The sequence below is a fragment of the Fundulus heteroclitus genome, chromosome 7 (genome assembly GCF_011125445.2).
Source record: "Fundulus heteroclitus isolate FHET01 chromosome 7, MU-UCD_Fhet_4.1, whole genome shotgun sequence".
NCBI classification, from domain to species: Eukaryota; Metazoa; Chordata; class Actinopteri; order Cyprinodontiformes; family Fundulidae; genus Fundulus; species Fundulus heteroclitus.
In genome coordinates this window covers 15,344,838-15,367,202 of record NC_046367.1, presented here as the reverse complement: position 1 = coordinate 15,367,202, position 22,365 = coordinate 15,344,838, and the positions used below count along the sequence as shown (strand labels likewise).

At 42.7% G+C, this 22,365-nt stretch overlaps 1 protein-coding gene across 2 annotated transcripts in view; it reads left to right on the top strand.

Annotated features, from left to right (window-relative positions):
* The window catches only part of sema5ba (sema domain, seven thrombospondin repeats (type 1 and type 1-like), transmembrane domain (TM) and short cytoplasmic domain, (semaphorin) 5Ba), a 270,882-nt gene continuing 248,517 nt past the window's right edge, over positions 1-22,365 (top strand). Inside the window, exon 1 of one of the 2 annotated variants that reach the window (XM_036139025.1) lies at positions 1-207. The gene's annotated coding sequence lies outside the window, so the exon portion shown is untranslated. The remainder of the gene's footprint in view (positions 208-22,365) is intronic. The other variant, XM_012868532.3, reaches the window with a different exon arrangement.

Here is a 22,365-nt window from a genome sequence, read left to right as displayed (position 1 = left end):
CCGGCGGTAGAAGCAGAGAGCGCAGTTGTCGGCTGCAGGTCTCTCGGAGAGGAACGCGCATTTGCCGTGGAAACAACACAGAACCTGTTTCTATTCTGGCTCCGCTGCAGAAAAGTGTGAGGTTGACTATCTTTTAAGATCCCCCCTTTTTTTTTCCTCATCCGACTGGCTTTCTCATCATCTGGAGGGATACAATCCGGATTAGAGGTAAGGGGAGAAAAAAAAAACACTTTTCTTTTGTTTTCTTTTGAGGAAGAAAAAAAAATGCCTGGGATGATTAAAAACAACAAAGCACTTTTTTGGGGTGTGTTGATGGCCGGTTTTCAGCTCGGATTCTGCGCCAGTTGTGCTTTTTAGTCGCGATAATAATGTAATCTGACATTGATTCGGGGGTTTTAATTTATCCAGTCAACCTGCCGCCTTCAGCGTGCATAACATCCACCACCAGTAATGGTCTGGCTACTTTTGGAGCCCTACTCGGGCATGCGGAGGGGTCTTTCTCTCTCGGGACCGTTTCCTCCCCAACACAATACCTTTTGTGCATAATTACAGATTTTTGCTTATTTTTTTAATTTATTTTTTATTAATTATAGAGAAATTCAAAAACTCACTAACAGTTTCTATCACTTACTTTGTTTGGGCTTGAACGTTTTGTTTCCTCTGTATCAAGGTGTTGTTAAGGGCAGCTTTTTTGTGTATGTGTGTGCGCCTTGTTGCCAGTTTTACTTTCCACTCACGTTTCATCCCAGGATCAGAGGCGCATTTGTGGGCTGCAGGAGCTGCCTCGGCCTGCCCACAGTAGCACTGTCTCAAACTTACTTTGCGCTTTTTTTTTTTTTTTAATCCGCTGAGAATTGCGTTTTGGACATGGGGGGTTAAGGGAAAAACTTGCCAGACGTGTTGCGAGATGTGGGCGTGCTTTCACTTGGTGGCTGAAACTTAATTTGCGGCACGAACTTTGAGAATAAAATCAAAGCTGTTGTCCAATGACGTTGCCATTGTCTTCCAGTTAAGGATGGTGAATAACAACAACAACCTTATTCCCGGGGATCAACGAGTTTTACGCGCGGGTTGTGAAACATTATAGTGTTTCACATTATACCACCACCACACTTTTTTTAAGGCTGATATCGCCACAACTTTAGCCCAGAGAGTCTGTATTCATGAGCTTGTCACTGGGGATGAATTGCCGCTCCGTTTCTCCTTGATCCAGTCCCGATTTGTTTTAATCTTGAATCCTTAAACGAGGATAAATGTCCAACGTAGTGCTCCCCAGACTGTAAATGATGCAAAAAAAGAAAGAAAGGCTGTGGGCGGGGAACAAAAAAAAGAAAGGTAGAAGAAGCTCTCCTTGTGTGTTGTGTTATTAGGCTGATTGTTGGGGAGTTGACTCGTCGGCGCTGTTCTGTAAACGCCCGACAGATGGCAGTGTTGAGCAGCACTGTGCAACACCTTAACCCAGGTGAAGTTCACTGGCACAGAAGCAGACAAGGGCAAGGCTCGTCTGTGGTGAAACAAAGCTCCAGGAAATTAATGAAAAGGAAAAAAAAATGCATAAAGTCCGTTGCTTTTAATGGATTGTCGCTCGGCTGACTGTTTTTCAGCTTGCATTTCAGGCACCTTTTGAACAGGCCTTTGTCTGCAGGCGGCTGTTAGACAGACTGGCTCTACCTGCTGGCTATCTTCATTGCTGAAAACATCACAACCCGTTGCCCACCGCATGAATCAAGCTGCTCTTTCCGCTTGAATGCTGTGTGTCTCCGCCACTGTCATGACAGCAGTCCGAAGCTGTTGTTGCCTTGTTCTCTCTTCGTCTGTGCAGAATTGTGTTGAGCTGCAGTTCAGCGTCAACGTCATAAATTGATGTTGCATTCATTAGGAATAGAATAGCTCCGGAATCCTGCCGAGCACGGCCGGAGTTTGGTTTGGCAAAGGTTGCTAAGTTTGTTCTTGGAACTGGCTCCCAGTGATGCCAGAGCGAGGTGGGGTGGTTTGGAGGCAATGGCCCCCCCTGTAGATTTGCTGGCCACCACAACTGGGGCCCCCAGTCCTATATGGCCAATATTATTTATTAATATGAATTCATCATAGGAGAACGCTTATTTTGATTGTTTTCTGCATGTATTTAAGTGTTTTTGTCTTTCACTCAAGGCCACGCTTAAAGATAATGTGCAGTAGTGAGTTCTTTTTTCATTTCACCAACAAATATACATTAAAAATAAGATGGAGGTGGGTAATGGAATAAAGATTTCCACTGCAGGACTGAATAAAATGTGTATGCAGTTTTCTAAACTCACTAAAAAAAAAATACCCTGCTAATCCTGCTTTGTTTCTATTTGGGTCGATGACATCGCAGAGATGCAAGGTATCGAGCTGATTATCTGGGATTAGTCAAATATGCAGACAGGTGACTTTTGACAAATTACTCCGCAAATTTTAAGTTCCACTCCTGTCCACCCCGCTCTTCTCAGCAGGACGCCTCTGTCTGTTTTATTTTTGCAATTCTTTTTTTACATGCTGCATTCCCAGATACATTTAAAATTCATTTTTACACAGATATGCAGGATAAACATCAAGATTTTTGAAGAAGGAATATAGAAGTTGTGATTGAAAGGACAAAACACAAATAGAAAAAAAACACAGACAGGCTTTCTAAAAACGAACTTTGGTCAGCTGCCTCATTACTTGTGTTGTATCACCAGAGGGATGCTCGTCTTAAACGTTTTAAAAACCCTGATATTAAAAATAAAATGGCAAAACAGAAGGGTTAACTAACCCTTGCATGTTTTTTTTGTACCCTTTTCCCTAATATTGGAAATTAAAATGTGAAGTGAATTTGATTAATTCTATGGAAAAACCTGACTTGTAGCTTCAAATATGGCCACTGCACCATAGAACTCATTGAGTTCTGCTATAGCTTTTAATTCTGGGGCGTCTACAGCCATTAGTGGCCGATCCTTTGAGAATGTTTGGGAACAATCATCCTTTTGCTGCATAAGACCTCAGACAAAAATATTTAGCTGCATGAAATCAATCAATTAATCCTGACTTAGTGACAAATCATATCATCATCATTCCTCATGCATATTCAGCCATACATTTCAACAGCCTCGTTCATACCCTGTGGAGTTGGCTTGGCTTCAGTTTTTGTTGCTTTTGTTCATTCATCAACGCGTGCGATGAATGCCATCCATCCCCTCTCTAACTTTTTGGATTGATATTCATTTATTCCAACAGGTTTTTGTCAGGCCCACATTCTTGTCCGACGGATGATTAACGCCTTTGTAAGCCAAGGAGCCGCCTTTAGTTTCCCGGTTCCGTCCTTTCAAATGGAAAGCAGGTTTTCATCGTTGATGAACTTATGAGGGGCTCTTGACAGGTCCAGGCTGGGAGGGCAGGCGGGTGAGAGGGGTACCAGACCGCCACCCCAAAAACACAACGCTCTCCCCTTTTTCCCCTCAGCCTGCCTGACCACTTCTTTGTTTACTTTCACCTTCTTCTTTCCAGTTCTCTTTGTCCCTGCCGTGCGGCGTGCAGGAGCGTTTTTTGTTTCACTGACACCAGGAGCCCGTATCTTCATGTCGTCTGATGGAGATATGAATAATTCATCCCCCATTAACAAATATGATAAGTGTTGAGCAGACGAGGCGGCGGCGGCCTCTTTATCAGAAATTTAATGATGCATTTGCAAACCGTGCCATTTAAGTTGTTTTGTTGTCAGGCCTGATTTGCGAGGGACAAACGGTTGTGAAAGTTTAATGCCAGAGGGGAACTCGATCTGTCCCCTCGTCCGTCTGATATTACCTCTGAAAACAAAAGGAGGACGCCGAGGATACGGTCTGACCTCCGCGAAGCGCGTGGGTGTTGCTGCGAATCTGTCCGTCTAAAGAGATAACTGACAGATACAGATAAGACGTACGATTAAGTCTAGTCTAGTGCCATGCTCTGTGTAATTTCCTCTCACAGACCTTATCAACAGCTCTTTGGAGCACAGTGAGAACTTTGATGAGAAAGAATAATGTTTTCCCCCCCTCCTTGGAGAGCCTTGTTTTTTTTTTCATCGTGAGCAGCAGGTTTTCATCGAGCCAAAGTGAGTCACAAAGTTGAAGCAGGCAGCTCTTACAGCGTTGGTTTTCTCAAGCTATTAGAAAACCTTTCAACTGTGTCAAATCAGCTCTTCAGAACATCTGCTTTTCAAGTGGACCGGGCTTCATTTTTTTTTTGGGTAGTTAGGGACGATTCACCATGCTGACTGGGACTCAGTACTTTGCAGAACCACCACTTGGAAGCAGTAACAGCTGCAAGTCTTCGGGGCTGTGTCTCTACCGGATTCACCCATCTGCAGACAGGAATATTAACCAATTCCTCTTTTGCAAAATAGCTCAGGCTTAGTCTGCTTACACACACTGCGTCTGCGAACAGGCATTTTCTTCTTGCCACGGATTCTAATTGGATTTAGGTCCTGAATCCAACAGGCTATTTTAACACATCTATATGCTGTGATATAACATGTCGGATAGCAGCTCTGGCTTTATGTTTCAGGCCGTTGTTCTGCAGGTAGTTGAATCTCCGGGCCAGGTTTTGCTCCAGGAGTTCCTAGTCTTAATTTCCAAACGTCCTTCCATCAACTCTGACTGGGTTCCCTGTCCCCGCTGAAGGATAAGAACCCCCACTACCATTTTCCCAGAGGCAGTGATGTGCATTGTTAGGCTCAATCCGAATACCCGTATAGAGTAAGGACTCTTTAGCCAAAGCAGAAGTGCGTCAGCTGTCGCCATGATAAGTGCTGTCCGAATAGTGCAGTCAGTAAGGAAGGAGATAAGTAAAGTAGATAAGAAAAGTAAAGGAGATAAGAAAAGTAGCCTGTATACTCCCTCCAGCGGCTAGTTTTGCCTAGGGAACCCGCAACTTCCCTCACCGGTGCTAAGAACCCTTTAGGCATCCCACAATCCTTTGCGTGACATGACGTATCAGCACAGCCGTCACGTAAAGGCGTCAGAGGTAAAGGCAGTCCAAATTCGGCACAACAGTCTGTGGCTCCTTTCCTCCCCACAATAGAGTTCTTACTGTTGACCCCATGAAAGGTCAAGGACCAGGATCTAGGAACAGTAGCTAGAAGCTATTATTAAGGGTATTCGGATGGAGCCTTAGTTTTCTGTGAATAAAAAGCCAGACTTGTGGAGGAAACAACTAATGGTTGTTCTACGGATAGATATTTGTACCACCTGAGTTGTGGATTTCTCCAGCTCCTCCTGTGTTGCCATGGACTCCTTGCTCGGTTTGCTGGTTTAGGAGGACAACTGAGTGTTGGTTGACTCGCGACTGTGACTTTCTTTGGGTTTTTTTTAGACGATTGATTGAACGGATATCTGTAAGATCCGCACGGCTCAGAACATCATGATCAATCCCGGGTTTAAACTTCTCTACGTCTTTTGTTCCTGACCTGTCTGCTGTGTCCCTTGGTCTCAGCGAGGCTGTTGGTTCTTTCATGTGCGCTGAAGTAAAACATCTGAGGCCTTCACAGAATCTTGGTGCTGAGGTTAACTTTTTTTAAAAAAAGTAGCGCCTTCTGAAGACAACTGGTTGCATTGCTTTAATTTTGGGTATCGGAGCAGAGATGTTTACAAGTAATTTTTTTCTAAGTCAAAGCTCCAGTCTCTAATGACTGAAGTAATAATAATAATAATAATAATAATAATTATTGAACTTTATTGATCTCACAATGGAGAAATTCACTTCTGCATCTTAACCCATCCCCTTGGGGAGCAGTGGGCTGCCACTGTGCGGCGCCCGGGGAGCAATTGGGGGTTAAGGGTCTTGCTCAGGGACCCAGCATGGCAGCGTGTGGGAGTTGAACTCAGAGCCTCTGGGACCGAAGCTCTGTGCTCTAACCACTAGGCCACCAGTCCCCCGCCCCCATAAGTAAACATTTTTTCATCAAATCCATGACATCAAATGCACCTTTAACCCAGCATTGCCACAGCTTAGGATTCCAAACCACAGTAGGCATAGATTACCACCATAATCATATTTGAACTGATAAAGTTTCATAAACAATTGTGTATTTATATTTTAATGTTCTATATATATATATATATATATATATATATATATATATATATATATATATTCAGTGGATGTGAATACTTTTGCAGGATGAAAAAAACAAAACATAGTAGTCAGTCAGAGTTAGGAAACATCCTCCTCAAGGAGAAGGAAGACCTTCACACACAGCGAGATGCCTCTTTGCTGTGTATTCAGGACCACATCGAAGGGTGTGTTGCTCACTCTTATGTAAATATGACACCAGATCTGAAATCATACCTTCTGGCCCTGTGATTTGAGACGGCAGCTTTTCACCTCAATATCCCCCCGTGTTCCTCACACGCGGGAAGGCAGAGCCGCGCTGCCTCGTCACCTGAATGTGATTATGTTGTCCCACAACGGCGCCACAAATGTTGCCATTTTCCATTCGCGTGCACTCCAAACCCTGATTGAGGTCCTGTACCTGAGCGGCCCTCGTTTTATTCGAAATGAAATCTCTCCTCGGCTGTTTGCGCGGGGGGGGGGGGCTCGTATCCGCATGCAGCTTAACTTCTATTGTATTTTCCTCTACCCAGTTTAACTGTCGGTACAGAAATGGCGGACGCCTCAACGACAACCTGATGAGCATTTTGCACGCGATCTTTGTGCGCCGAGGGAGAAAGTGGACTCGTAATGAGCGGACAATTAGAGCAGGAAGCCGGTGATCTGAGTGGGAGGGTTGAAATGAATAATTCCAACATGTCTGTCTGAGTCCCGTCAGTCTCCCAGGATCTCATTGTTCCTGAATGCAGAGTGCACTCGGCGTGGCCTTCACTCACAGGCCTCCTTCTGTCTGTAACCTGGCCTTTCTCTGCTCCGACACACAACCTCGCTGTCTGTGAAATCCGATACGGAAGCAGCGTTCCTGCATTCTGTCTGCAACTCTGCTAATTAACGGCTGATCCGACCCGGCAGTCTCAATTTGTCGCTTCAACGTTATCCTGTTTGTTTCACTTCCATTTTACCTCTCTTTCTATTCAGGCATCTGCACAAAGAAAGGTACGGGCTGAAGTAGAAGGCACTTATTAGGCCATAAAAAATGCTGCCGATCCTTTTCCTTTTCTTTTCTTTCTTTTGGCCTTGCAAATGTATGCAACAGTTTTCTTTCTGATTACGAAGGACAAATTCCCAAAAGATGTCAGAGTCCAACCAAACCGTTGGAGATCATCACTCTTTTATCTTATATTGTCAAAACGAGCAACAAAAAAACCCCAACTGGAACGTTATAGACCGTTATTTGTGGCAGCACATCCTTTAACGTGAACTTTTCCGTGATTTCTGTCTCATCCTCTCGCTTTTATTCGAGGCGCGCACACGTGCATGTACGCATGCGTGCATGTCTGAGCGATCTGAGGATTCTTCTCCTTTGTGTGCATGCGACCAGGACGTGAAGGCATGTGCCTTTTTTTTTTTTTTTTTTTTTTATCCCCTTCTCCCGTCCCTCCTCTGTTGAACCTTGGCATGGTCTGAGCAGGATGAGAATAAAAGAGGTGCGAAAAGGAATAGAGAGTGCTCCCACAGTTGATTTGGCCATTGTAGGGGTGGAGGTGGGGGTGGCCCGGGGGTACACACTGTTTCCATTGATGCGCTGGATGCACGGCTGAAACCCCCAGAAGCTTTAGGAAGGGGACTTATTCAATGCTTGATGTGACCCGGAGGATTGGGTTGGAAGATGGGTGTTGTGCTCTTTGTGGGGACGGTGGGAACATTGTTCTCGTTGCGCCGCTAGAATACCCCTTTAACTCCTGGTTTCTGTGAGCTGGATGGGCCGCAGGATGGTTTTAAAGGCACTGGAGTGGTCTTTTTGGCATTAGGAGTCACCGAGGAAATTAAGGAACACGAGGGTCTGCGGAGAATCGACCATTGTCGTTTTGAAGAAGCTTGCGTCTTGCTTTTCCGTCATCAATGAATGAAGGCGTCTTTGTTTGTCCTAATAGTCACATACCTCCAGAAAGCTTATAAATCCAAGAATGAAAATCATCATCATCTAGCACAGGTGTTGAGTTGGGCTTAGTTCAAGTAAATACTTTCCCCACGGTCACAAGTGGAAAGCCAATATATATATATATATTTTAGGAACACAAGAGAGCACGGTTTTCACATAAACGTAAAGTTGTCCTTTAATACACCTTATAACTAGGCCTTTTCAATATTAACTGAAAAATCACCGGTGTCGTACTTTTGCATTCGAGCTCCAGCATTTCTCTCAAGGATCCCTCGCCTTTTAACCGTTCCGTATGCTACCTTAAACGCTCTTCGTGCGGAATAGGGTTTAATTTTTTACCCCGACATACTCTGAAATGGCTCTGCCTCTTCTGAACAGAATCACTCAGTTTGTGATAATAGGTTTGTTGTAAGCCCTTTATACCAGGATAGGATGCAGATACACTTGAAACTCCCAGGGCACTTATCCGGTTATGAATTTGTGCGCTGAAAAGAAGCAGAGCGACCTTAAAATAGGCTGCATGCGTCACCCCATTATAAAGCGCTGTACGTTTTGTTTGTTATTGCATCAGCGCAAGAGGTTCTGAAGGCTATTAGAAAAAGGCAGGCCAGAGTTGCGGATGTGCTTACCCAAAGTTTCGTCAACTTTGGTCTTGTTGTCAGTGTCGGATTGTGATTAGCTGTTTCTGGTGGCAGAGCTGGCTCATTAGAGAACGCAGCAAATGCATCTCTGCTGGTCAACAAGCTGCTGTCGGTGAATGTGGCTGTGTGTTTCAATGTCTGTGTTTACAGCTGTGAATATGTGTGGTTTTGTGTGATTTTTTTTCTTTGCTTAATAGGCTTGGATAGCAACGGTTAGCGGAAACAGCCAGCTGGTCCCTCCCCCCCCATTCCTGTAGCATGTATAATTGGACAGCCACATGTCAGCGCTGTGATTTGTAGCATTTTCCTAATGTTTTTATACCGCTTAATATGATTCATGGGCAGGTGTCCCTCATCCAGATTTTGGTTCGAAAGACAACAGGAAAACGCACAAGTAGCAGATGAGGAACCGTCAGTTTAAGAACCCAAGATTCACTTGTTTTCGTTTTTCATTCATGTCATTTTTCTTGATATCTCAGAAGACTTTATGAGCAAGGAATGTGAACACAAGTCATACGGTAATCTCGTTTTTTCTTTACCATTTCCCTGATCGGAGAAAAGGACTACACGAAATAAAATAAAAAAAATGGTGTTCCTACATTTTCAGAAAGGATCTGCCACTGGACTTTAAGACTTTATATCTGGGATGTGTTCCTCAAGACTGGTTGAAAGTGGACAAATACTTAATGAATATTCTGTTGGTGGCCAGCAAAAAAGCTATTACAAGAAAATGGCTACAACCAGAAAGCCCAACACTGGGAACATGGAGAGACATTGTGGTGGAAATATACAAGATGGAAGAAAGGACAGCCTATGTTAACCAAAAAATGGAACTCTTTTTAGAGCGATGGTTGAAATGGGATCTCTTTGCTCCAGCCAAGTGGCCTAACAGCCCGACCTTATTAATATGACTTTATAATGTAAATGTATCCTATTGTATGAATATGTATGTGACAAACTCCCTGTGTGTATATAGTTCTGTTCTAAATGTGTGTTGCTCCCCACTTCCCCTTTCCCTGGAAAAACAATAAAATATAAAAAAAAAAAAAAAAAAAAAATGGTGTTCCTGATAGTGTAAGTACATATTGAAATGATGATATTTGCGATATATGGCTACTTTCTTCTTTCTCGTCTGGTTAAATGTTACGTTATTATGGAAAACGCAAGTTTCACCCCAAACACTGCTTTGCAGAAAAAATATTGTACACTCTAGTGTTGTCATGGCGATATATTTGCAATATAATGTGTAGCACTGCTGTTTTGTTGCAAGAAGGTCCTGGGTTCAAATCCCAGGTTCAACCATGGGTATGTCTGCGTTGAGCATGTCCTCCTTGTGCATGTGTGGGTTTTCTCCCTGTACTCCAGCTTCTTCCACAGTCATGAAGGATGATAATGATGAGTGGATGGTTGTTTGTCACGTGTCTCTCTATGTGATGTACTGGCAACCTGTCTAGGATGTGGGACACTTTTTGTCCAATGACTGCTGGATATAGGTGCCCTGCATAGATGGATGTGCATCCTGTTGAAAAGCATTTTTTTTTTGTGTGTGTGTGTGTGTGTTGTTTTGAGGAACTTTTGTGAGAAAGAACTGGGACTGAAGTAACTTTTCTTTAAAAACAATGAATTGATCTTAGCCAACACATTATTCCCTAAAAAGGTACGATTCAGGAATGATGCGGCGCTCACAAACCAGACAGAACCAGATGCCAGACAGGCAATTTAAAATTCACCGTAGTGTTCTGTGACTATATTATTGTCATTGTCTTCTCAGGCTCTCCTTTTTTTTTTGCCTGGTAGAACAAAGAACCTCTAAATGTTTTCCTCCGCACGTCTTATGAAAGGACCAACCTTGCATCTCAAGGAGTGCAAGTCGAGCATAATTGCATCTCTCAGTTAACATGCTGTTTTCACAAGAACTATTTATGAGCTTATGTTGACTGCTGTGTTCGCTTTTCTGAGTGTCTGTACTTAGCGCCAAGAAAGAAAGACTGCCTCTTGGAAAATAAGCATACTGTCTAAAACAGCATGCTAAAATTTGTTTGACTGGGTTACATGTGACCATTTCTTTTTCTTTTTCTTTTTTTTAAATCCTTATCTCAACAAAGCACCCCTTTTTTACCCACAGAGTACAGCTTTGGCACTTGTTCAGCAGTCAGTGCACTGATTTTGAAAAAAAAAAAAGAACGAAAGTTTGAAATTGATGTAGAAATTGCAGAGCACTTTCCTAAGGTCACCTTGTCAGGGCAGCGTAGCGTGGTGAAAAGAGGCCCAGAGGTCAAAATTACAGCCAAGTGACAACCTGAGGTTGAGATGGCGAGTAGGAGGATTACAGCAGCGTTAATTAAAAATGCCAGAATAATTTACACAGAGATTCAACAGAGCATTGAAGAGAAGATGTATAGAAAACGCAGCTGTAAGTGTATGAGACCCAATAGGAAGTTTACCGGTATCCTATGAATCCTGTGTCGTAAACCTGGTCACGTTGTGAAATAAGATTTTGTCTGTGTTTAGAGGTGAAATTCATTTTCTGTGGTGATTGTGTGTATTGACAGACTTTGTTATAATTCTAATCGATCATTTACGTTTTCCAACTGAGCGATAGCATTTACAGGAGGCTCCTGACCGCTGTTTATTTATTTACAAGACACATTCAAAACCACACCGACTGGACCAAAGGGCCATATAACAAGGTAAAATAGTTTTTTAAAAGCCAAACAAAAAAACAAGCATCCAATCAAAATTGGTTTTGGTGGAGGCCAATGGATTCAATTTTACATTTTCATATTTAATAAAGTGAACAAATCAAATAGGCGGCTTAGTTGTAAGGAATCAGACTTGTAAGCAGGTTTTGCTCTTTCTTTCCTGTATAGTTGGTCTGTGGATGGATGATAAACCGTTTGCATTATCGTATTTATTTCATGGATATTTCTTTGTTTGGGGAATGGGGATAACTATTTAGGAAATATTGTTCTTTCTACTCCTTTTTATTCATTTGTTGTGTTTTTTTATTCCATCAAATGTTGATTTTATTTGTGAATAATAATAATAATAATAATAATAATAATAATAATAATAATAATAATAATAATAATAATAATAATAATAATAATAATAATAATAATAATAATAATTCCTTGCCCCGACTTGGCTCTGTGATGTTGCGACATCATTCTTCTTCTATGGCATGGATGATAAAAATTGCTTGTGAAACACGTGTCCTCGTCCAAGCAAATGAAAAAGTTAGCTATGCGTTTATTTCACATTCATTTACATTTGCGCTGAGGTGAAAAATGTCGCCGAAAAGCTTCACGGCTCATATGAGTGTAATTCACATGATCTGAACGAGAGTTTTCGTTCATTTCTACAGTTCGCAAAGTTTGGTGAAAGGGTGCCAGCCACACGAGGAAACCGTTTGAAGTGTTGTTTGTTTGCATCAGAGGGTGAAGAAATAAAGGCTTAGGGAGACAATTCTGTCAGGATTTCTTCAGCGCGTGCCATTAACAGGGGGGGTATTTTCAGACACAGAAAAGCCTTTAAAATGCTTTTAAAGGGAGCTTTAGGTCTTAATGGGTGAAAATACAGCCTTTCATATCCGCGACATAACATCAGGAAAGAAACGCGGCAGGACTGAGAAGACATTCTTTTGGTTCAGAGACGCCGAGATTAAATATATAAATATATATGTATGTATGTATCTTCGCTGACACTCAAAATGACAACATTTTATTCCGGTGACAGAACTGAGGCAATAACAGAGAACAGATATTATTTCATGTGACAGCTACAGACGTTGCTCCCGTATCAGATGTCAAAACATCTCAGCATTTTCGCACAGAATCAAACCAGCCTATTATTTATTGTCTGCTTCTTCTTCTTCTTTTTTTTCCTCCTTCGTCTTCCATGTTTTGACCTGAGTACCAATGAGCAGTATCAAGCCGTGCCCGAGCCTAACCTGCCAGACGTCCGGGAGAAATTACTCCGCTGCACGTGTTGACCTTTTCCTTCGGTCCTTGCCAGAACCCTGTTGGTGTGAAGCCAACGAACTGGTGGGAATTTGCTTTTCTCTGCCAATATGGCGGATTTGTGATTCATGTTACATCTTAAGAGGCTCATTTTTTTTTTTTTTTTGGGGGCTTGAGGCTTGTAGCCGAGGCTGCTGCAAGAGCGGCCCCTAATTAACAGCTCAAGGGGCGCTAGGCAAGGAGGGCGTACGAAAATATGAATTTAAGATAACTGCTTGTCTGAGTGTCGAGGCTCAAGAGCGGGACCGCGGTCTTATATTTGACACGGGGGATCAGCTGCGAGCCAAATCGGGCCATCCTTCACAACCGACGAGTCCGACTAGCAGGTCCTGCGCCCTCAAGCGGCAAAAGTTCAATTGTTAACACATTTGTTGTGGCCCACTACCTCCGCACAGCCGCCCGGGGTTGGTGTGCGGTTGGCTTCGGTTGCTATGGGGATGAAGGTGGTTTTGGGCAGCGGGCGGTGGGGGGCGGGGGGGGGGGGGGTTGTTTTAGACTCAGGCAGACACAGAAAGAGAGGAGCGTGACAGTGATTAATGTCTCGGCAGAACCAGAGACAGTCAGCTCTCAGAGTCCCGGCGAGTCACCGTCGGAACGCGTCGGGCCTCATCTCACCGGCACGGAGGGTGGAAATAAGTTTTTAATCGCAATCATGTAAATTATTTATTAAGAGGGGGAGAAAAAAAAAATCAATTACTTTTCCCGCTTGGTGGATTGAAGCAGGGGTGGGTAGAAAAATTTTGGATGAGGCCACAGGAGGAAATGAGATTCACCTGTGTGTCTTCTGAATATCAATCCTCTACACCCCGCCGACAACAAAAGCAAAAAAAAATATTCGCGTCAGCGTTTTCCCGTGGTATAAATGCATCGCGTAATGAAACATCAAACCGGTGTCGGTGGTTTCTACCAGGGGTTGGGGGGGGGTAATGTGTCACATGACATCCTGGTTAGCATGCAGCCTGTTAACAAGGAAGTAAAGTGATGGAAGACCAGGGGCCAAACATCTGCGTGGTGGAGATAAGCTGCCAACTGTGCACCGACACTCACGCACACGCAAAGGAGCTGATATTTAAAGAGCCAGCGATAGATGATTGAGGAGTTTGGCATTCAAATCATGAACATCACCTATTACATTTATTACGCAAATGCAGATTCACACCTTATTCTGACTTTAATGGAAAGAATCGGCCTCAAAGCTCTGCTGCTGTCTCTTTTTTCTTTCTTTCATGTTAGCCACCTGGATCTCACTTTGTTAGACCCTCTTTTAAAGAGTTTTTTTTTTTTTTTTTTTTTTTTGCGCATCGTGGCTCTTTCCCTTCCGTTGCCTCCTCCTTTCCTCCATAACACAGCAGCTGTAAGGAACCTCGGTCAAGGCGCCATGTTGCGTAGTGTGTGAATGTTGAGTTAATAAGGGAATAAAAGCTTTATTTTCTTCTGCCTTCACACCTGAAATCCTCTTCCAACACTTTCAAAGGCTTTTTTTTTTTTCTGCTTCCATGGCCTGACCCGCTGTCTTGCTATCATATGTTAATAAGAGCGTAGAGTAGCCTCAGAGCACACAAACTATCCAGTCCGGCTGCAGAACTTTGCAAAGTTTTGATGAAATGTGCAGACATATACAGATTACTTTGTACGCTCATTCTTCACTGTAGGTCACATCCCCTCGCCAGTTTTCCACCCCTGTCTGTCTTCTTCGCGGGGGGTACGTCGGCGCGGGGGTCCTCTCGTCTGTTTATGTCCGCAGGTACCGTGAGTAGAAAAGAGGCGGTTCTCAGCCACATGTAAATCGGCCGCTGGGAGCCTGATTACAGAAGGGAATGTGTAACCCCGCCCCCTCCCCCAACACACACACACACACACACTCACATCCACACACACACTGTCAGTCCAATGCCCTCGCTAGTCTTGGCCGGCGGCCCCATTCATGAGCCCCGACGAGCAGCTTTAACTTCTTTGTTAAACTGTGGCTCGGGTCCCAGTAGTGGTGCTGAACGTATAGTGTTTCTCTAGATGGCGAAAACATTGGCGAACCTGCTGCCCCTGGGCGCTGAGATGTCATGCGTTGGGGAAAACGTAACGGATTCGTCAAATTAGTTTTGGATATGGCCTCTTTCTAGATTACAATGGCATAACCCTGTATCGCTTTTGGCTTCCAAATGCTTTTTTTTTTTTTCAAATGACGTGACGTTTTGAGCATCCTACACCGGGGAGGTCTTCTGTTTATTCATCTAGCCGTCTCACATCGGGAGGGCAGTGTAGGGCTTAGCGTCATATGCCAGGGCGCTTTGATGTATAGACTGGAAAGGCTCAATAAAAACTGACCCGATTTATACACAACCTTACTGCTAGAGTTGAGGAGGGGAATGCACACTGGGGAGAGCAGCGGTGGGAGCCAATGTTGGCAACTTGCTGAAGATGCAGAGACAGAAGAGATTCCCTTCTTTCGCTGTGGAAACTTTTACACTTCTGAGTAGAACCGACAAGACCTCCCACAGTAGGTTATTTAGCAGAGAGCGATAGGACTATATTCACGATCTGACGCGTGTACAACCACATCACGAGATGAGACGATACGAGGTATTGGGTTAAAAAAAAATGGGATGAGGGATTATTTAGCAATGTTTAGGTGAAAACCTAAAGAAACTGTGTTTTAGAGGATCTGTAATTAATTTAAGTTTGACCGCGCTGTAGGGCCTCAAATCTGTTGTGTTCCTAATGCTAAGAGAGTGATGAAAAAAATCCTTCGTGAAACAAACACATGGTTCTAAAGAACTATATTTTGAGCTATTGGTTCAGTGCTGTCCAGATTTCCTTAAAAAAAAAAAAACCTTTGAAAACACCCTTTAGTTGAGCTTCAGGGTAGATGTAAATTCAGCCTCATCAGCCGGTCATGGTTAGTCCTTCTGTAAGCAACCCGTGTCTCTGGAGCCGCATGTGGCTCCCAGTTACTCCAGCCAAAAATGAGAAAGAACTGAATAATAGTTTTATATATGAAGGTAAAAAAAATCAAAGCCAGTTTTAAGGTTATTTTTTTACAGCGTTTTCATACAGTATTTTTTATATTTGTCATTTATTTTATTCGCCACAAGGTTACACACAAGATTGTTTTCTCATCTTTTGAAATGTTTTAAGATGTGTACTTTTTTAATCAAACAAACAGCCAAAGATTTTTTATTTATTTAGCATGACTGAGGGCAAAAATGGCCCTGGGACTGTAAAGGCTGCTGTGTTAGCCTTAAGTCCTTATGTACCTGAGCCAGCCCCACAGGAAGTGTTTATTAGTTAAATCTGTTAACACAACAAGGCGTCTCAAGGTCTACATCCCATCACAGACATGCCACTGACTGTTCTGCAACTTCTGTGGAGTGATCATTTTCTACAAAGGTGCAATTAGTCCTCAATAAATTCAAACCTTGTAGAACCACACGCTTTATCAACTCTTTTCTTGTAGTCACAGCACATCTGTGTTTTTTTTTTTTTTTACCGTTACCAAATAGTTTGTCCAATTGACAACAACTCACGAGGTTTCTGTGAATTCATTGTGATTGCTTTCTATGGGAAGGACAAAGCAAAGGACGCGCCAATTGTTAATGGCAGCAATAACTCTATTAAAGACTTTGTACAGGAGAGCGACACAGATAAACATGGAAACACAAAGCCAGGAGTACCTTCTATAGTAAGAAAAATAAAGACAGCAAGCAACGTTTGTGGCTGGGGTGGGGGGGGGGATATGCAATACTCTAGTATAAAATGTGTTTTCATTAGCTGTAAGTAGAAAATTGTTGTAATTAACAGACATAAACACTTGAAACCGTCAATCTGTGTGTAATTAATCTGCACAATTAGTTAATTGAGTCACTGGAATAAATGGACTTTTCAGTAATATTGTAACTTATTGATGTTGACTGACTTCAGATCTAAAGAAGGAGTTTGAAAATGTAGTATAATAGTACGATAGTTTTCATGTATGCTCACATTTAATCCTACATATGCTACAACCCCTCCCCCCCCCCCAAAAAAAAACAACAACAACAAAACAAACAAGCAAGAAACACACAAAAGCGTTGCATATCTCATGGTCACGAACAAACTTTTCACTGGGAGATTATTGCTTCTCCTGATGCTGCGTCTCTGTCGTCTCCTGAATCGTAACCGATTGCAGAGATCTGACCTTGTTTCCCTGCCTCCTCTCAGCGGCACTAAATCTTATTTGAATGCAACCCTCAGGGCTTTGCTTATCTGATTAAACTACAGCGGGCCGGTCGGTTCATGAACACCTGGCCGGATGATCAAGACGGATGGATGAATACTTTTTGTCACATCAACGCACCAGCGCCGGCAATTACCGAGGGGTCAGAGGGGCCTCCGTGTGTGTTATTTAGACGCACGCTGCTCTCTCATTTTCCGCACGGCTCTCTCGCTTCTCATTTTGGTCCGAGTGAATTACGACGCTCCCCGGGAGCAGCGAGAAGACAACAGGAGAAAAATACTTTTCCCGCAGCTCACACTAATGGCTTTTTGGGCTGCAGACAAAGAGTTTGTATTTTGGAGGCTAAAAAACTTTGTGCCGTTTTTAATACATAAACTAAAACGAGAAATACAAAGCAAGAGGTATTTGCCGCACTCAGGCAGTGTGCGCAAGTGCATTCACTTTTTTTTTTAACTCATACAAAGCGACACAAAAGTGAAATGAGAATTTTTTTTTTTCATAAAGGAGAGAAATAGGAGATCTTTTTTTATCATTCCTCTAAAAAAAAAAAACTGTCTAATTTTTTTATTTTAAAGTAGGTGTACTGTGTAGAACATAAAACAGTACAAAACTGCAACAAAAGCCACATCTGCTGATAAACTATGGATCACCTGTAATGATTTTAATTATTACTCACTTGTGTGGTGGTTATAGAGATGGTTTCCGCTAGATAGACCTCTTTTTGCTGGGCTTTACAGCCGCCGAATAGAAAACAAATATCAAACTGCAGTGCAAGGCATTGATGTTTACAGCACATAGATGTTTTTATGGCTGCAGTTTAGAAGGTTTTCAAAATCTTATGGGAGACCTTTGAAGTATTGCGGTCAGAAAGTGCCGTCTGATGAGATGTTTCTGGCTTTGAGGTTCGGATCTCTCTCTCTCTGTCTCTCTCTGACTCTCTCTCTGTCTCTCTCTCTGTCTCTCTGTCTGTCTCTCTGTCTCTCTCTCTGTCTCTCTCTCTGTCTTTCTCTCTGTCTCTCTCTCATCAATCATGAACTGTTGGTGTGTTGCTGCCCAAACTTAACAATGTTGTTCATGTCCAGAGTGAGATGGTTGGACTCGCATGTGGTTAATGATCAAAGTAAGAATCTTTGTGCCCTACAGACACCAGGGAGCGCGTCGTTTTAGTTGTGACCAGAGCCTTTTCTATGGATTAGGTATGGGTAAAATAGATTCTCACTTCAGACAGGCGCATTTGTCGAGGACTTTGTGGGTTTAAGATACACTTTTTGTTCCGCCGGAACAAAAACTGCTAGAGTTGAGGAGGGGAATGCACACTGGTCAATTGTACCGACTGTGGTCTCGTTCAGAAGTACACAATGGAGCGGAATGACGGTATTTTTATCCTCCAGTCTTTGCCAACATGGTAACATCCTGAAAAAAGAAATAAAAGTTTAAGAAGGCATGACCTCCCACCATATTGAAAAGCTGCGATATTTCCCTCAAAGTGAAGACTATCTCCTGAAGCCCAGTCTAGTTGCGGTCAACCAGGGGAATCTTTGCCCAGCGAACAAGTCTAAGCTGTTCATATGAGCCCCAGATGTGAAGGTTTGAGACCTTTGTCTTGAAATGTACAAGGAAGTAGTTTTAATGTGTTCCCATGTTGCCAGCATCTTCGTATCAGCATTAAACCCCCAATGTATGGACGAGTCAAAGCTCGAATATCAAGGGTTCTAAACTCAGTTTGTGATTTGTGAAATCTTTACTTGATTTCTAAAAAACAACAAGCGAATTCTTCGTTTTACCTAAAATGATCTCAGAACAGGAGTGTATGCCACAGCCACAGCTGAAAAGACGCACATCGGTCAGTACCATCTTTTTTTCCCCAAGCTGCCATGTACAGTGCAAGCATTTTCCCTGTTTTTTCACCTTCTCTTCTCCATTGTGTCGCTCAGATCTTTTTTTTTTATGCCACTTCCTCTTTTCATTCTAGGACTTTATTTCTTGAATGCAAAGAGCCTAATGGATCACTCAGAGGTGGTTAGATCTGGTCTTCTCTTGTTCTCAGGAGCCCAATAATGTGTATTGCCTCATCTGATGAGCAGCATGTAACGTTACACCTCCCTGGATAAACTCCAGCAATAACCCTCCTTCTTCACGGCCTCCTTTTTTTCCCCACATCTTTTGTCTTCATTCCCAGGTGGACCATTTGTCTCATAGCACTGAGAAGCGAGGACTTCATGTTCTCCATTTGCTCCTCAACTTGAATTATCTGCTTTTCCGCTTGACGTTTCTGTGTGGGACGCTGGAAATCATTGCAGTCCCCGGTCGCTGTTGATTTTGCCATTATTTCTGTTTACCTGGTGCACTGAGGGCACACATTTTAATTAGCTTTAGGTCGTTTATATATATATATATATATATATATATATATATATATATATATATATATATATATATATATATATATATATATATATATATATCCGTCCATGGCTCGATAATGCCCTTCAGTCTTGTATAATTCATGAAATGCTTGCTACTTTATTTTTAAAAAGACCAAGAAGTGGTGTATTGATTTCGAAAGTCAAGCTTCAAAAATGTAGGAGGATGGGAGGCTGTGAAAAGTGAAGAGTTTATTTGAGTATGGTGTAAATTGAGCTCTGTGAGTGACAGTCGCCGAGGTACAGGTGTTTATTCTGCCGCCGTGAGGTGTAGTTTGCAAACTATTAAGCTGCTTTCCCCGGTAATCAAAAGACCAAGGCAAGCTGACTGAAAGACTGGAGTCAGCATGCCGCCGCAACCATGACCTCTCTCAGAATAAGACGTTTTCTTGTAAAACGTTTTTTTCAGATCCTTCTAACCCATATTAGGTTATTTTTTTTAGAGGGATCCCCTGTGGAGTCTGCCAATCTTATTCACATTGTGTCGACAGGTATACAGCTTAATCCCACAGTTATGTCCTGATGGAGTTCAAGCAGCACTTTGCAACACGCCGCTGCTTCACAACAAAGGCGCTCCGCTCCAGAGTCGCCGGGGCCTTAAAACGTAGAATAAGCCGCTTTCATTTTATCACTGAAGAAGTAAGCAACTTGTTTTTGGTTCAGTTTGCTCTCCATTAGACGTACCTGGTGACTTGAGGCAAATCTCATTACTCTAATCACATTTAGATGATTTATCTCATTTGGAAACCTTTCGAAAGGAAAACCTCTCCTTGTTACTTCCCTCCCCTGAGCGCGGGTTCTCTCCTCGATGCGTTCGCTTCCAGCCCAGGCAGGCAGGCAGGCAGGCAGGCAGGGCGGCGGAGGTAGAGCTCTGTTTCTGTGAGTTTTAGTTCTACAAACAGCAGCTGGCTTTAACAAGTCCTGATGCCCTCCTGCTGCTTCGACAGCATGCCGCTGCTGGCAGGGAGCCCAGGCACCCTTAGCAATTTACAAACCAGGAGTGATGGCGGCTGTGCCCACACGTCTTTTTACTTAACTGGAGATGTGCTCCTATTCATTAGGGCAGTGAGTATGACACAGGGCTACTCGGGATCCAGCACCAGACGGATAACTAACATAAAACCACAGTGCTGTTTGCTCGGGGCAAGACAGCCTGGGTTTATGTGCTTATACATTCATTAAAGAGATCAGCTCTCTTTGTTCTTTAACTTCTATTTTTATTGATTGCATATTTCTCTCGTGGAGTTTTTCTGCAGTCATAAATGGGTTACGTTTAATTTGATTTAGTTATTACACTTCATGCAGGCAGGTTCTCGTATTTCCTCGCCTTGTTCTATGAGTTGTTTCCTCCCTTTAGTCTCATTTTGGTTTCATTTAGAATGATTTTTGCATTCTTCAGCACGTAACGCGTTCGGGATGCAGACATATTGCACTTTTGTTTGATTATGTCATTTCCATGAGCTCGCACCGCTCCGCTGGTGTTGCCGACGCAATGTGGCTGCTATTATGTTTTAGCATTTTGTTGACACAGCAGATCGCATGTGCTAAGAGCTGATATAGTCATTCAGTGTGAACACGTGTGGTATGAGTGGATTCAACGAGTTTTCAGAAGAGGCACTGAATTAGAAATAGACCTGTAATTTCCACCGCATCTATGCTGTGGCTTTAAATTAATTTTTAACTAAGTTTTTCATGTGATTGTCGTCACTTACAAAATGAAAACCCAACACAGGATTGATTTAACACATTTTCTGTGTAATGCAGATGAAATCTAATTGTCCCATACTGACTATTGGTGGACGTATGAAATAAGTAGTTACAGGTAGTCACACCTCTTCACCTTTTCATATTTTGCCACGTGGGAATCAGAATCTTCAATGTATTTTATTCTCTCCCCACTAACAGGATTTCAGGATTACCCATTGTTTAACTTAGCCTACGTTTCCAGCAGCTCTTAGCAGCTTCCGTGTTCCTGCTGTTGAAACCCTTCCCACAGCCATGATGCAGCCACCGCCATGTTGCCCAGAGGCGATGACGCGTAACACATACACTTTTGCATAAATGTGTCTCCCTATTTGACTATAGACCAGTTCATGCGTGACGTCACGAGCTACATCTGGGTCACGGTGGTCGGCAAAAACAGTCTGTTTTCGCCTACCAACGTGACAAAACCGGTGATTTAGAGCGTACTTTTAGTTAATTTATTTTTGGAATCTAAACAATGCCTACCACTTGTGCTCCCGGTTGCACACAGAGGCATTCCAAGTCGTCGGATGTACGTTTCTTTCGTTTACCGAAGGACGAAGAAAGAAGAAAGAAATGGATAATTTCAATGAAAAGGACGCAGGCAGACAATCCCAATCGACTGTAGGAGCCATCATACCACGACAGAATTTGCAGTCTACACTTCATCTCCGGTAAATACAACTTAATTTTGCAATAGTCATTGTTCTGCTTAATTAATTATATATATAAAAAAATAGGTTATATACTTAAGTCAAGACGTAAACGTTTGTTTCGTAATAATATACGTACATGTACAATGTTTCCAAGCTGCCTGGCATGAGTCTGTGAAAAGGATTAATAAGACAAAAACACCAAAATAATCCTTTGTGAACAATGTTTTTTTTTCCTCTCTGCTGATGCTTATAACGATCTTGTGATACGTTATCTAAAGAACAAAAATACGTCGAGAACTCGTCAGTTTCTTTGTTTGCGTCCGCCATTGTGTTCGCCTTTAGCCTACCAGTCCGGCGCGCATGCGCGAAAAACCCGGATCAAAACAATAACAATGAATTGGTCTATATGCCACAAAGGCCGGGTTTCTGAATGGCATAATTATTAGTCATCTTGTTGAGAGATTCTTCCACCTTCAGAGTAACCATTGGCCTTTTGGCCTCTTCTTCCATTAATCTATATCTCTCTGTTGTGTTCCTTTTTCTTCATGATGCTGTTTGTTCAGCCATGTTCTCTAACAAACCTCTGAGGCCTTCTTAAAATAGCTAAATTTTTTTTTGCAGAGAGTAAGTGACACACAGGT